This window comes from Diaphorina citri, unplaced genomic scaffold, assembly GCF_000475195.1.
Source record: "Diaphorina citri unplaced genomic scaffold, Diaci psyllid genome assembly version 1.1 scaffold432, whole genome shotgun sequence".
Classification (NCBI taxonomy): domain Eukaryota; kingdom Metazoa; phylum Arthropoda; class Insecta; order Hemiptera; family Psyllidae; genus Diaphorina; species Diaphorina citri.
The window spans coordinates 161,572-177,545 of NW_007377867.1; the positions used below are offsets into that span (position 1 = coordinate 161,572).

General features: G+C 39.9%; 1 protein-coding gene across 1 annotated transcript in view; it reads right to left on the reverse strand.

The window, feature by feature from the left end:
* The window catches only part of LOC108252346 (insulin gene enhancer protein isl-2a-like), a 52,479-nt gene that overhangs the window by 15,601 nt on the left and 20,904 nt on the right, over positions 1-15,974 (reverse strand). The gene's annotated exons all lie outside the window — the stretch shown is intronic.

The window sequence follows — 15,974 nt, forward strand, 5'->3', positions numbered from 1 at the left end:
GAGAGAGAGAGGGAGGGAGAGAGAGAGGGAGGGAGGGAGAGAGAGAGAGAGAGAGCGAATCACGTAATGGGTACGGAAGAGAAAAAGGAGAGGAAGAGATACCTATGTACCAAATACTAAACCCAAATGTGCTATCCACAATAAGAAGTGTTCAAGAAATCTCGATTCCTGTTTCTCCCTCTCCAACTGACAGAATTTCCGTTTTTCCAGAAACCAATTTCAAAGCAACCCTAAAAAAAAAAAAAAAAATCCCTACATTAAACCTTCTCCCACCCTGTACACTTTCTCTCCTCCCTCGCTTGTGTTTTTCTCTCCTCCAGTTTTCTCCAAACTCCGAAACTCACTCTGTTTAATTAACTAGAACACAGCTTAATTAAAACTCAGGAACAAAATGCCTCGTCTGTATTGTTTCCTTCAAGTACAATACAGATCTGGACTCAAAAGTGTGGGTGAGAGAGGGGGTAAGGGAGGGGAAGGAAAAGAGGGAAGGAGGGGGGGGGGGGAATTCGGTTTAAATTCCAGAACTTCATGGAAATAAGAGAGGAGACGTTCGAAGGGATTAGCTTTAACTATTGGAAAGTTGGTCGCATAAACGGTTAACCAAAATTTCCGTAATCTGGACTCAACGGAAAGGTCTAGGTATAGGAGGAGGAAGGGGGAGAGGGAGAAGGAACGGGTAGTTCGGTTTAAATTCCAGAACTTCATGGAAGTAGGAGGGGAGAAAATGGAAGGCATTAACTTTTTTTTTTTTTTTTTTTTTTTTAGAGGTTTGACAGAGGAGTACCTGTTGCTAGAGGAATTATCTCCCAACACTGCACTAGAACTACGAGGAGATGGCAAGAAATGATAGCACTGTTATGGCTATAGACCAACATAGTCTTAATTCCAACAATGGACAAACACCTACATCACCAAACATGTACCTTCATATTGAGATTATTGAGGCATCCCGAAATTCCCGTACATTGAGAGATTTGGAAGCCTAATCGCTAGCGCGAAGTCACAAATTCAAACCTACAATATGAAAAAAAAAAAAAAAAAAAAATCTAGTAAAACACTAAAAAAATAATGAAAAATAAACTCCAATACAGTTTGACCTAGTCGCGCCATTCCGGGGTGAGGGGTTCATTTCGTAGGTTTGCATTTTCGCGAGTTAGCGCTACCAAAGTTGCACGAATACGCTTCCAAAGTGGGAGAGGCCCAGAGAGCGAACCCCAAACCATAGGGACACCATCTTGAGAAAAGCTGCCACTAACCGCCTATAGGCATAAGTAGTAAACCAAGTACTTTACACCGCTGTCAATAATTGCCAGGTTCTCGAGTTGAAAACTTTTAATCTTAATGGTTAATGGATTATTAATTTACTAGGTAGGTCTTCAATTATTAGTTCCAAGTATGGTAGGTTGATCGCTAAGTGCTTTTAGTCAGCGGATAGATATCTTCGGTTTTAATTAGTAATTGAGAAATTATTAGTGAGGGGTTTTCGACTGTTTGCCCCAAGAGACCAATATGATAATCATATTTTATTGGATCCATTAATCATTTCAAAAATGGGATCGATCGAATACATTTCTGACAAGAATCATTTTATCAATGGATCGAGTACTTTTTTTGACAAGACTCATGATTTTGGCCAAATATCAGGGTTTCGCGAGTGCTACCTGTAATAATTGATGGCAAACTTATGTTTGCATAATTTGCAATGAGGAATAAAATGAAAATAAAGTGCATGTCAGCAATTTTCAGGAAGTGGGTTTTGCGATTCAATTAAAACTGGGCACATTGCATAGTCAGATATTTCTCAGGCTCTTATTTACCTAGAAATTTTCCCTGAAATTTTTACTTTCTATGTATTTTTGGCAGTCAAGTTGCTTACACTGTGGGACGTATAACTAAAGAATTCCATGACTATTTTTGACTGGCATTTCTACTAAAATGAGATTCTCATTCAACCTTACCGTTTCAACTACCTCCCCGTCTAAAGCATGACTGATATTAGTAATTTTATTAGTAGATATATTCTTCTGTTATTGTTTGTAGAAATGAAATTTAAAATTCCGAAAGAAAAATCAATGCCCTTGTTCCCCCGTATAATTAAAGCGAAAAAAGAGGGAGAGAGTCGGTTAAAGGGAAGAGAGGGGAAGGAGAAGGAGGGGGGAGAGAGGGAGAGATTATGAAGAGAAGAAGGAAGGGAAATAATGATAAAGAAAGGAGTAGAGATAGATAGATAGATAGAGAGAGAGAGAGAGAGAGAGAGAGAGAGAGAGAGAGAGAGAGAGAGAGAGAGAGAGAGAATTTCTGGTGCAGTGAAGGCCTATACATGTCATATAGTTGTAAAGTACCTATACATGTCATATAGTTGTAAATGTCAAGTAAGTATCTACCTACATATGTTGTTGAGAAAATGAGAAGTAGAGAGAGAGAGAGAAGAGGAAAAGAGAAGTTTAACCTGGTTACCTGGTCAGGTAAAGAAAAGAGGGGGGATTTGAAAACAAAGAGTTCATGGGAGGGAGAGAAAAACAGCCTGAGAAAGAGGAGAAAGGGAGGAGAAAGAGATGAAAGTATTCAAAGTCCAGAAGGCACCTAATGAAAAGGAACAAAGATATTATACAGGGTATCCCGTTGAAGTTTTATTTTTTGTTTTGTCTGTTTGGTTTTTGTTGTTGTTGGTGTTTCCCCCCCGCAAATTTCATCATATCGCACCCCCTGTCAAAAAGAGGACTTTAGTAAAGTAAGGCTTTCTCACAGTAACCACTTGGTGAATGCAAGTTTTTCCTGATCCTTAAGCATTTTTGCATTTTTGTTTTTATAATTATAGGAGAATCTTTCTGAACAAGTAGAGCATGTGGTCACCCTGTAGAAAACAAGGAGCAAGGTAAAACAGAGAGAGCATTATAGAATGGGATCGATCGAATACATTTGACAAGAATCATTTTATCAATGGATCGAGTACTTTTTTGACAAGACTCATGATTTTGGCCAAATATCAGGGTTTCGCGAGTGCTATCTGTAATAATTGATGGCAAACTTATGTTTGCATACATAATTTGCAATGAGGAATAAAATGAAAATAAAGTGCATGTCAGCAATTTTCAGGAATTGGGTTTTGAGATTCAATTAAAACTGGGCACATTGCATAGTCAGATATTTTTCAGGCTCTTATTTACCTAGAAATTTTCCCCGAAATTTTTACTTTCTATGTATTTTTGGCAGTCAAGTTGCTTACACTGTGGGACGTATAACTAAAAAATTCCATGACTATTTTTGACTAGCATTTCTACTAATATGAGATTCTCATTCAACCTTGCCGTTTCAACTACCTCCCTGTCTAAAGCATGACTGATATTAGTAATTTTATTAGTATATTCTTCTGTTATTGTTTGTAGAAATGAAATTTAAAATTCCGAAAGAAAAATCAATGCCCTTGTTCCCCCGTATATTTAAAGCGAAAAAAGAGGGAGAGAGTCGGTTAAAGGGAAGAGAGGGGAAGGAGAAGGAGGGGGGAGAGAGGGAGAGATTATGAAGAGAAGAAGGAAGGGAAATAATGATAAAGAAAGGAGTAGAGAGAGAGAGACAGAGAGAGATGCATAAGTAGTGGAATGAATGAAAGGAAAAAGACAGCGAGGGGAAGGAAGAGGAAAAGAAGAAAGAGGAAGAAGAAAGAAGGGAAAGAATTGCCGTAAAGCTTGGGTCAAAAATAAAGGGAAGGAGAAAAACGAAGAGAGGGTGAAAATAAGAAAGAGTGGGGATGGGAAGGAAGGGAGGGAGGGGAAGGAGGGGCGAAGGAGGAGGGGGGGGATTGAAAGAACGGGAGGGGGAATAAGAAATTCATAAGTATTCTTTCTTCTCTTCTTTTTTTTTCCGCGAAAGTTCGGGGGATATAGAGTGTACTTTGGTGGTGGTACCTAATACGCTCTATGTTTATTACTGTAAAGTGGTAAGTTTTAGGCGGGTGAGGAAACTAGTAGAGTACCCAACTAAAGAGACATCCTTCCCTAAGAAGTTATACACTAATGTATAGTGGCAATACGAATAAAGAATTCACTAACTTGGAGAGAAAAGTATAACAAGAGAAAAGAGATAAAGAAATGAGAGAATAGACATATGGTGGAATACATTAAAGAGAAAAGAGAAAAAGAAGAAAATTATTATTTTATCATTTTTCCAGGCAAGGACAGGGGGTAAAGAAAGGAGAAGGAAAAAACGAAAGAGGAGGAGGAGAAGAAAGAGGAGAAAGAGAAAGCAAAGGAGGAGGAGAAGAAGGTAAAAGAAGAAGAAGAAAAAGAGGAAGAAGAAGAAGAAGAGAAGGAGGAGGAAAGTGGGGGGAAAGAAGAGATGGAATTGGCAAAGAAGAACGAAAAGGAAGAGGGAGGAGAAGAAATGGAACAGGGACAAGTACCCTTTCTAACTCCTTCCCATACTTTCGGTATCTACCAAAGCTAATTCCCTTCTTGTGGATTCTCTCCCTCTTCCCCTCCCTTTTGAGATTTTCTCCCTTCTCTTCTTCTTTATCCCTCTTCTTTTTCTTCCATCCCTCTTCTTCCTCCTCTCTCACGTTATAAATTTACAAATCAAAAATACATTAAGAACAAACGCTACCCTAGCTGAGATACCGGCTGTTGTGTTGCAGGAATTTTCCCTCGGAACGTATCCAGGGGAAAAAGAGGGATAAGTTGTAGCGGTATTTCCCTTCTCACCCCCCGTAAAGAAGGATTTCGGAAAATGCATTAATAAGAGCGACCGGCAGCCGGCATCGGCACTCGGCAGTGTTTTAATGGACATTAGGAGTGGAAAATTGACACATCCACTATGGTAGGTCTTCAGTTATTAGTTCCAAGTATGGTAGGTTGATCGCTAAGTGCTTTTAGTCAGCGGATAGATATCTTCGGTTTTAATTAGTGATTGAGAAATTATTAGTGAGGGGTTTTCGACTGTTTGCCCCAAGAGACCAATATGATAATATTCATATTTTATTGGATCCATTAATCATTTCAAAAATCTGGTGTGAACATCACACGACTTTCTATTACATTTGAGTATCGAACCCGCAACTTCTCAACTCTAAGTCAGAGAGTGCTATCGATCGAATACATTTGACAAGAATCATTTTATCAATGGATCGAGTACTTTTTTGACAAGACTCATGATTTTGGCCAAATATCAGGGTTTCGCGAGTGCTATCTGTAATAATTGATGGCAAACTTATGTTTGCATACATAATTTGCAATGAGGAATAAAATGAAAATAAAGTGCATGTCAGCAATTTTCAGGAATTGGGTTTTGAGATTCAATTAAAACTGGGCACATTGCATAGTCAGATATTTTTCAGGCTCTTATTTACCTAGAAATTTTCCCCGAAATTTTTACTTTCTATGTATTTTTGGCAGTCAAGTTGCTTACACTGTGGGACGTATAACTAAAAAATTCCATGACTATTTTTGACTAGCATTTCTACTAATATGAGATTCTCATTCAACCTTGCCGTTTCAACTACCTCCCTGTCTAAAGCATGACTGATATTAGTAATTTTATTAGTATATTCTTCTGTTATTGTTTGTAGAAATGAAATTTAAAATTCCGAAAGAAAAATCAATGCCCTTGTTCCCCCGTATATTTAAAGCGAAAAAAGAGGGAGAGAGTCGGTTAAAGGGAAGAGAGGGGAAGGAGAAGGAGGGGGGAGAGAGAGGGAGAGATTATAAAGAGAAGAAGGAAGGGAAATAATGATAAAGAAAGGAGTAGAGAGAGAGAGACAGAGAGAGATGCATAAGTAGTGGAATGAATGAAAGGAAAAAGACAGCGAGGGGAAGGAAGAGGAAAAGAAGAAAGAGGAAGAAGAAAGAAGGGAAAGAATTGCCGTTGAGGGGGAGGTCAACTAATCTAGAGAGAGAGAGAGAGAGAGAGAGAGAGAGAGAGAGAAGTAAAGCTTGGGTTAAAAATAAAGGGAAGGAGAAAAACGAAGAGAGGGGTGAAAATAAGAAAGAGTGGGGATGGGAAGGAAGGGAAGGGCGAAGGAGGAAGAGGGGGGATTGAAAGAACGGGAGGGAGAATTAGAAAGAGAGGAGAATAGAGAAATGAGGGTGGAAAAGGAGGAAGAGAAGAGGGAGGTCAATCTCGTTGATGAAGAGGATTTAGCGTTAATATAGGGGAAGGGAGAAGAGGGGAGGAGGTACAAACATTTTAATATAGACAAAGAAGTCGGGGGCATTCTGAGTGTGTGTGGGGGGGAGGGGAATATTTAACCTGGGACCATCAGGTAAGAGGCTGAAGGAGGAGAGGAAGAGGGTGGATAAGGAAAGAGTAGGAGGAGGAGAAGGAGGAGGGGGTAGGAGGAGAGGGAAGAGAGTGAAAAAGGAAAGGGTAGGAGGGAAAGGGCAAAGGAGTGAAATATGAAAAGGATAGAATGTCGTGTCGTGTTGATGGCACTTTGACTACTGGTGGTCATTTTGTGACGACCTGAAACCTGTGACTCAAGAATGGCCCCAAATATCGCGGAAAACAACTCCCATTGTACGAATGAAACTCATTTTTCGTTATAACTTTGTTCCTCTTGAGAAGAGGCCCCAAAGGATGGATAGATCTAAGAATCGGCATTGATGAATGCAAAAAAGGGTTTTGTGGTTTTTAGTGGTACCAGAAAAAAAGTAGTACCTCCCTTATATACTTAGGGGAAGTTCGGGAAAAGTGGTCCCCCTAAGAGCATTAATTATAATGGTCCCTACACCTAGCATTGATGTTATTTCTGTTTGAGTTAGAAGTGAAAAGCTCAGGGTCGCGTGCCCCCTGACTATTCTAGTTGTGTTTATTATTGAAATACCTGACTCAACCGAGCACTTGTACTAATCGATGCCCCGACTTTAACACATTGGCCCCTGACGATTTCTACATGCCCTACATGGTAATTAAGTTTACCTGTAAAATAAAATATGTATCAATGAGATATGCCAAAATAGTGTCACACATACCTACATCTTCTTCCAAGGAAATCTTTTCTTAACCCATTTTTCCTTGGTTTAAACTAGCTCCTATATTTTCTTCTCCTAAAGCAAAATTTGAAGAGAATTACTTTTGAAAATAACATCCTTCATAGAAATGGCCGTGTTAAATTCAAGCATGTAAGTAGCTTCCCCATACATACTTGCCACAATTACACCAATGTTGCACAATGTCATGTTCGAGACTAGAGATTCCATATTGGAATTTAAAAACTATCACTAAGTCACTGGGATTTGGGAAAGTGCCCGCTTGGGATCTCCAAAAAGCGGATTTGGGACTTTGGAGCTTTTGGACGCACCAGGTTCTAACTGACCACTTAAGTTAAACAACGTCGTGTTTTCCCCAGTCGGTAACCCACTGGGTGCCCTGAACTCGATCAATATAACCTTTTGACGAACGACCTTGAAAATACAAGGGTAGGTAAACGCCTCTTTTCTACTTTGCCTCCTAAATAGCCACTTTCCCTTCAATGCCTTCAGTATTCCGTGTCTGAAGTTATCCAACCTATGACCCATCATGAAGCTCTACATTAGTCCAATACATAGGGAGCTGCAGTGCGTACTACAGGTGTGCTTACGAAAGGACGGTGCTTTACGTTTCGAAGAAAGCTTTTTTCCCCTGGTGTTACTCCGGGGACTCCGAAAGTTCTGTCAGCAACGAGAGCACAGTCTTTTTGGCATGGAAGAAATGGTTTTCATTCATAAAGTTTAGTTTGATAAAATCTCCATCAGAGTGTGTTAGTTCCGGTAAAAAAAAAAGAAAGAAAAATAGCAGCCGGGCACTGCTGTTGGGGAGGAAAAATGGGCACATCCACTAATATCATTAGATTAATTAGTAAGAAAATTGAATACACACGTATGTTTTTCACAAGAAAAGAATTGACCCATCCACTATACAGATAGACTTGGTTGTGTTCCGTTCGCAGTTCGCACACCTGCTATTTGAAGGGGTGCCCTATAATTAGAAAGCACACCCTGTAAGTATAATATTAGTACGTATTACATTGTGTACATGACGGGGACTAATCAGCGATGATTATCAATAGAATTAGAATTAAGTTCAACCATTTTAATGGTTTCCCCTACAGTGGAGCTTGTTCTTAAGAGTTTAAACCTACAATTTAATACACAACGGTGGGGGTAAAAAAATGGGCAAGAGAGAGAGAGAGGGAGGGAGGAAGGGGGAGCTAGAAGCGAGGAGGGAGGGAGAGAGAGAAGGGGCCACAAAATGAGGGAGGGGAGCTAGAAGCAAGGAGGGAGGGAGAGAGAGTGAAGGGGCCACAAAATGAGGGAGGGGAGCTAGAAGCGAGGAGGGAGAGAGAGTGAGAGGGTCAGAAAATGAGGGAGGGGGAACTGTAATCGTGGAGGGAGAGAAAGGAGGAAGGGGGAGGAGGTCACTGAATGACGGAGAGAAAGAGGAAGGAAGAGACGTGGTGGGGATATGGGAACTGTTGTAATCGTGGAGGGAGAGAAAGGAGGAAGGGGGAGGAGGTCACTGAATGACGGAGAGAAAGAGGAAGGAAGAGACGTGGTGGGGATAACAGTATAGGTAGCAAGGTAAGACTGGGGAAGGACGAATGTCAGATCAGAAGAGAGAGAGAGAGAGAGAGAGAGAGAGAGAGAGAGAGAGAGGGGAAGAAATTAAGAAGGGAAAGAAGGAAAGAAAAAGAGAACTACTAGTTAGTGGGGGAAGAAAAGATTAGAATGGGGGAAAACAAAGATTTGAAGGACAGGGCTAGAAGTGAGGGAAAGGAAGATAATGAGAAGGGAGAGGGAAAAAGAAAAACTAGAATTGGAGGGGAGGGGACAAAAGTGGAGAAAGAGAGGGACAGAAGTGAAGGAAAAGGAAGGGAAAGGTCAGAAGGTGAAGATAAAGAGGGGCTAGCGCTAGAAGTGGGACGAAGTCTTAGAAGTGGATGAACATGAAGAGAAGAGAGAGGCGGAAAAAGAAAACAACTAGAAGGGAGAGGTCAGAAGAATTGGACAAGGAGAGACTAGCGTTAGACGTAAGTAGGGCGAAAGCGGCGAGGGGGCTACAAGTCTTAGAAGTGGGAGGAACATAATGCGAATAATGAAGGGTTTCGGAAATAAAAGTAAAGTTTAGTCAGAGATTAACAACGATGTTCCGTGACAGTGTTTATAGACATTATTGATATTAGATACTTGTCAGGTACTAACAAAAGTACTCGTTGCAGAGCAATCTAGAGCAAATAGGACAGTGACTATAATAACTACAACTAGTGAGGTATTACAATCGCGCTGCAGAGCATTACAAATAGGATAGTAATATAAAACTCTGATAGTACACTAGACATAGAGATTACAACTAGAAAGTAGACCTATTACAAATAAGATCACTGCTACCAATCCTAGATATAAAAAGAGTTCTCGACATGAAAAAAGCTACAAAAGTATATAAAGAAATTCAATCAAATGTAAAAATAAAATGGTAATACTGACAACGGTAATGGGACATTGTCACCATTGTGATTGGTAGAGTGGAGTGAAGAGGAGAGGAAAGAAGAAGGAGGAGAAGGAAGAGGGAGAGAGAGAAATGAATAATTGTCTATATTGGAAATGGGAGGGGGCAATATTTGCCAACACTTAACAATGTGGAAGCCTTCACTTTCCCTCCTCTCTCTCCCTCCCTCCATATCTCTCTTCCTCTCTCTCTCTCTCTCTCTCTCTCTCTCTCTCTCTCTCCCTCCATATCTCTCTCTCTATCTCCCTTTCTCTTTCTCCCTCCTTGCGTCTGTCTATCTCTCTCCATCTCTCTATCTCCCTCCCTCCCTCCCCCTTTCTTTCTCTCTCTCTCCCTCCCTTTCTCTTTCTACCTCTCCTTCTTTCCCTTAAATTGGCAACATTGCACACAGAAGTACGTGGTGTGGTGTAGGTGGGGAGGGGTTGGGGTGGTAGGAAAAAATTTAAATGTCTGATAAATAATTATGTAAATGTGGAAAATAAAAGAATATACAAGGCTCGAATACGTAATGAGTTTCCCTGTCTGTGAGCAGTGACGGCTGTACTGACTTTGCAAAGGCGGAACATCTTTAAAAGTTTAGACCGCGGGAGGGACTTTTCAGTCCAGCTACAACTGAATTCAAAATACCAATGGAGTTTGCAACAGAACCCTATTAAAGATCTCTTGGAAAATAGAAATGTAGGATGGTAGGTACACATTTCAATAATGAATTCTTTTCTAATAATAACTTCAGTCTACTTCAGAGGAGCTAGACTCTTAGGGGGGAGGACAATACTATGTTAAGTATGCAGTATGTAACCGTATTTCATTGACAATTGATTTCTAAATTCTGAATCCCCTGACATCTGATTGGCCTGTATCACACAACCCATCATATGTCCATTAAGTGCACCATTTGGTAACAAAGACGTCTCACCCTGAGAATAACATCATCAATGCCCTAAGAATAACCCCAAAGATCATCAATCAAGTCCAAGTCATCACCACCACTGACAATAAGTCGAACAAATACCCTCCCTAAGAAGTTATACACTAATGTATAGTGGCAATACGAATAAAGAATTCACTAACTTGGAGAGAAAAGTATAATAAGAGAAAAGAGATAAAGAAATGAGAGAATAGACATATGGTGGAATACATTAAAGAGAAAAAGAAGAAAATTATTATTTTATCATTTTTTCCAGGCAAGGACAGGGGGGTAAAGAAAGGAGAAGGAAAAAACGAAAGAGGAGGAGGAGAAGAAGAAGAAGAAAGAGGAGAAAGAGAAAGCAAAGGAGGAGGAGAAGAAGGTAAAAGAAGAAAAGGAGAAGAAGAAGAAGAAGAAGAAGAAGAAAAAGAGGAAGAAGAAGAAGTAGAGAAGGAGGAGGAAAGTGGGGAAAAAGAGAAGGAATTGGCAAAGAAGAACGAGAAGGAAGAAGAAGGAGAAGAAATAGAACAGGGACAAGTACCCCTTCTAACTCCTTCCCATACTTTCGGTATCTACCAAAGCTGATTCCCTTCTTGTGGATTCTCTCCCTCTTCCCCTCCCTTTTGAGATTTTCTCCCTTCTCTTCTTCTTTATCCCTCTTCTTTTTCTTCCATCCCTCTCTTCCCTTTTCTTCCTCTCACGTTATAAATTTACAAATCAAAAATACATTAAGAACAAACGCTACCCTAGCTGAGATACCGGCTGTTGTGTTGCAGGAATTTTCCCTCAGAACGTATCCAGGGGAAAAAGAGGGATAAGTTGTAGCGGTATTCCCCTTCTCACCCCCCGTAAAGAAGGATTTCGGAAAATGCATTAATAAGAGCGACCGGCATCGGCAGTGTTTTAATGGACATTAGGAGTGGAAAATTGACACATCCACTAATACCTATTTTTTGAGATTTCCTAACGAAGAAAATTGGCACATCTACTATTTTTCTCAGGAAGAGTATTGGGCCAATTCAACTGCCACATCCACTAATTTTGTCGGTACAAAAATTCCATTCCAAATTCCAAACAAAAATTCACACATCACACATCAGTTCAAAAACATAACAAACTTCCACAATTGTGGCTCATTTTCCAATTTCCTTCGTCAGAAAAAATGGCACATCCACTATTTATTTTCATTAATCTTCTTAGCAGAATAGTAATCAACACATTCGCTGATTTCCTTGGACAGAAAGAATTGAAAAATGGGCTCACTATCCAGAAATTCCAATGTGAACTATAAGAAGAAAGAACATTAATCCATCAGTCACTTGCCCTGTCTACAATTATCTGTCTAGCCGACCCATAACTCACCGGAGCCCATGAGCTATTGCAGTTTAGAAAGTTCGCACATACCAAACTCTATCGAGAGAGCTGTTGCCTCTTGAGTAGTCCAGACCAGTACCACTTACCTGAAACAAAGAAAGAGGAGACATGTGTTATAGGTTATGCTAAAAGAAAGAAAGAAAGAAAGAAAGAAAGAAGAAGAAGAAATGGTCCCGAAAGCGAAGAGAGAAAACCAGCCGTTCCAAGTACGGACCTAACCTGTTTAGGATAAAATCCGCCCGAGGGAGAGAGAGTGGGAGGGTCAGAAAATGAGGGAGGGGGAGCTGTAATCGTGGAGGGAGAGAAAGGAGGAAGGGGGAGGAGGTCACTGAATGATAACAGAAGTGGTGGGGATAAAAGTATAGGTAGCAAGGTAAGACTGGGGAAGGACGAATGTCAGATCAGAAGAGAGAGAGGGGAAGAAATTAAGAAGGGAAAGAAGAAGCCAGAATAAAGAAGGAGAAAGGGTAGAGCTGAAGGAAGGAGTTAAGAAGAGAAAGAAGGAAAGAAGAAGAGAACTACTAGTTAGTCGGGGAAGAAAAGATTAGAATGGGGGAAAGAGAAAGATTTGAAGGACAGGGCTAGAAGTGAGGAAAAGGAAGACAATGAGAAGGGATAGGGAAAAAGAAAAACTAGAATTGGAGGGGAGGGGACAAAAGTGGAGAAAGAGAGGGACAGAAGTGAAGGAAAAGGAAGGGAAAGGTCAGAAGAAAAGGATAAAGAGGGGCTAGCGCTAGAAGTGGGACGAAGTCTTAGAAGTGGATGAACATGAAGAGAAGAGAGAGGCGGAAAAAGAAAACAACTAGAAGGGAGAGGTCAGAAGAATTGGACAAGGAGAGACTAGCGTTAGACGTATTAGGGCGAAGCGGCGAGGGGCTACAAGTCTTAGAAGTGGGGAGGAACATAATGGAATAATGAAGGGTTTCGGAATAAAAGTAAAGTTACTCAGAATTAACAACGATGTTCGTGACAGTGTGTTATAGACATTATGATAGTAATAGTAGGTACTATAAAAGTACTCGTTGCAGAGCATTACAAATAGGACAGTGACTATATTAATACAAACTAGTGAGTATTACAATCGCTGCAGAGCATTACAAATAGGATAGTAATATAAACTCGTGAGTATTACAACTAGAGGAATTAACAACGATGTTCGTGACAGTGTGTTATAGACATTATGATACTAATAGTAGGTACTATAAAAGTACTCGTTGCAGAGCATTACAAATAGGACAGTGACTATATTAATACAAACTAGTGAGTATTACAATCGCTGCAGAGCATTACAAATAGGATAGTAATATAAACTCGTGAGTATTACAACTAGAACAGTAGAAATTACAAATAGGGACACTATTACAAATTAGATTCCCGCACCCTTCGTAGGGTAAAAGAGTTCGTCGACATGGTAAAAAGCTTGACAAAAGTATAAGTAAAATTTCAATCAAATGGTACTAAATAAAATGGTAATACTGACAACGGTAATGGGACATTGTCACCATTGTGATGGTAGAGGTGGTAGTGGAGGAGGAGGAGGAGGAGGAGGAGAAGAAGGAGAATGAGGAATGAATAATTGTCTATATTGGAAATGGGAGGGGGCAATATTTGCCAACACTTAACAATGTGGAAGCCTTGAGGAGAAGAAGAAGGAGAATGAGGAATGAATAATTGTCTATATTGGAAATGGGAGGGGGCAATATTTGCCAACACTTAACAATGTGGAAGCCTTCACTTTCCCTCCTCCCTCCCCCCTCTTTTTTTCTATCTCCCTCCTTCCCTTTCTCCATCTTCTTCTCTCTCATCTCCCTCCATCTCTCCCTCCTCCCTCCCTTTCTCTCTATCTCCCTCCTTTCTCTCTATCTCCTTCTTTCCCTTAAATTGGCAACATTGCACACAGAAGTACGTGGTGTGGTGCAGTGGTGGGGGTGCAGGTGGGGGTTGGGGTGGTAGGAAAAAATTTAAATGTCTGATAAATAATTATGTAAATGTGGGAGGGAGGCAAAATAAAAGAATATACAAGGCTCGAATACGTAATGAGTCTGTCTGTGAGCAGTGACGGAGTTACTGACTCTGCAAAGGGGGAAAAAATTTAGGGACTTTCCAGTCTAGCTACAACTGAATTCAAATACCAATGACAAAACCCCATAAAGATATGGATAAAACCTTATAAAGGTACACATTTTCAAAAATCCTAATAAGTAATAGCATAAGAGGAGCTAGACACTAAGGAGGGTGAATAATACCATGTACATAGTATGTATATGTAACCATATTTTATTTAGAACTGATGTCTAAATCCTTTGACCTTTGATTGGCCTGGATCACACAACCTATCCATTAAGTGCACCATTTGGTAACCAAGACGTCTCACCCTGAGAATAACATCATCAATGCCCTAAGAATAACCCCAAAGATCATCAATCAAGTCCAAGTCACCACTGACAATCAGTCGAACAAACCCCCTCTATAAGAACGAGCTAGACACTAAGGAGGGTGAATAATACCATGTACATAGTATGTATATGTAACCATATTTTATTGACAACTGATGTCTAAATCCTTTGACCTTTGATTCGCCTGGATCACACAACCTATCCATTAAGTGCACCATTTGGTAACCAAGACGTCTCACCCTGAGGATAACAACATCAATGCCCTAAGAATAACCCCAAAGATCATCAATCAAGTCCAAGTCACCACTGACAATCAGTCGAACAAACCCCCTCCCTAAGAAGTTATACACTAATGTATAGTGGCAATACGAATAAAGAATTCACTAACTTGGAGAGAAAAGTATAACAAGAGAAAAGAGATAAAGAAATGAGAGAATAGACATATGGTGGAATACATTAAAGAGAAAAGAGAAAAAGAAGAAAATTATTATTTTATCATTTTTTCCAGGCAAGGACAGGGGGGTAAAGAAAGGAGAAGGAAAAAACGAAAGAGGAGGAGGAGAAGAAGAAAAAAGAGGAGAAAGAGAAAGCAAAGGAAGAGGAAAAGGTAAAAGAAGAAAAGAAGAAGAAGAAAAAGAGGAAGAAGAAGAAGAAGAAGAAGAAGAGAAGTAGGAGGAAAGTGGGGGAAAAAAGAGAAGGAATTGGCAAAGAAGAACGAAAAGGAAGAAGGAGGAGAAGAAATAGAACAGGGACAAGTACCCCTTCTAACTCCTTCCCATACTTTCGGTATCTACCAAAGCTGATTCCCTTCTTGTGGATTCTCTCCCTCTTCCCCTCCCTTTTGAGATTTTCTCCCTTCTCTTCTTCTTTATCCCTCTTCTTTTTCTTCCATCCCTCTCTTCCCTTTTCTTCCTCTCACGTTATAAATTTACAAATCAAAAATACATTAAGAACAAACGCTACCCTAGCTGAGATACCGGCTGTTGTGTTGCAGGAATTTTCCCTCAGAACGTATCCAGGGGAAAAAGAGGGATAAGTTGTAGCGGTATTCCCCTTCTCACCCCCCGTAAAGAAGGATTTCGGAAAATGCATTAATAAGAGCGACCGGCATCGGCAGTGTTTTAATGGACATTAGGAGTGGAAAATTGACACATCCACTAATACCTATTTTTTGAGATTTCCTAACGAAGAAAATTGGCACATCTACTATTTTTCTCAGGAAGAGTATTGGGCCAATTCAACTGCCACATCCACTAATTTTGTCGGTACAAAAATTCCATTCCAAATTCCAAACAAAAATTCACACATCACACATCAGTTCAAAAACATAACAAACTTCCACAATTGTGGCTCATTTTCCAATTTCCTTCGTCAGAAAAAATGGCACATCCACTATTTATTTTCATTATCTTCTTAGCAGAATAGTAATCAACACATTCGCTGATTTCCTTGGACAGAAAGAATTGGAAAATGGGCTCACTATCCAGAAATTCCAATGTGAACTACAAGAAGAAAGAACATTAATCCATCAGTCACTTGCCCCGTCTACAATTAATCAATTAATTAACTAATTATAATTAGTTCATTAATTGTATCACTTTTCAAAAATAACGAACCAATTAAACTGATTATTAGCGCCTAGAATAATGACATCGATAAAATGATTACCCACCTCGTATTATTAAAAACCAAGACATACATATGTACATACACAGGGGGTAGTTGTGTTTGTGTTCTTGTTTGCTCACAATTAGAAGAGGGAACATCAATATTTATTTGCGTACAATTAAATTAGGATACACAGGAGGTAGTTGTGTTTGTGT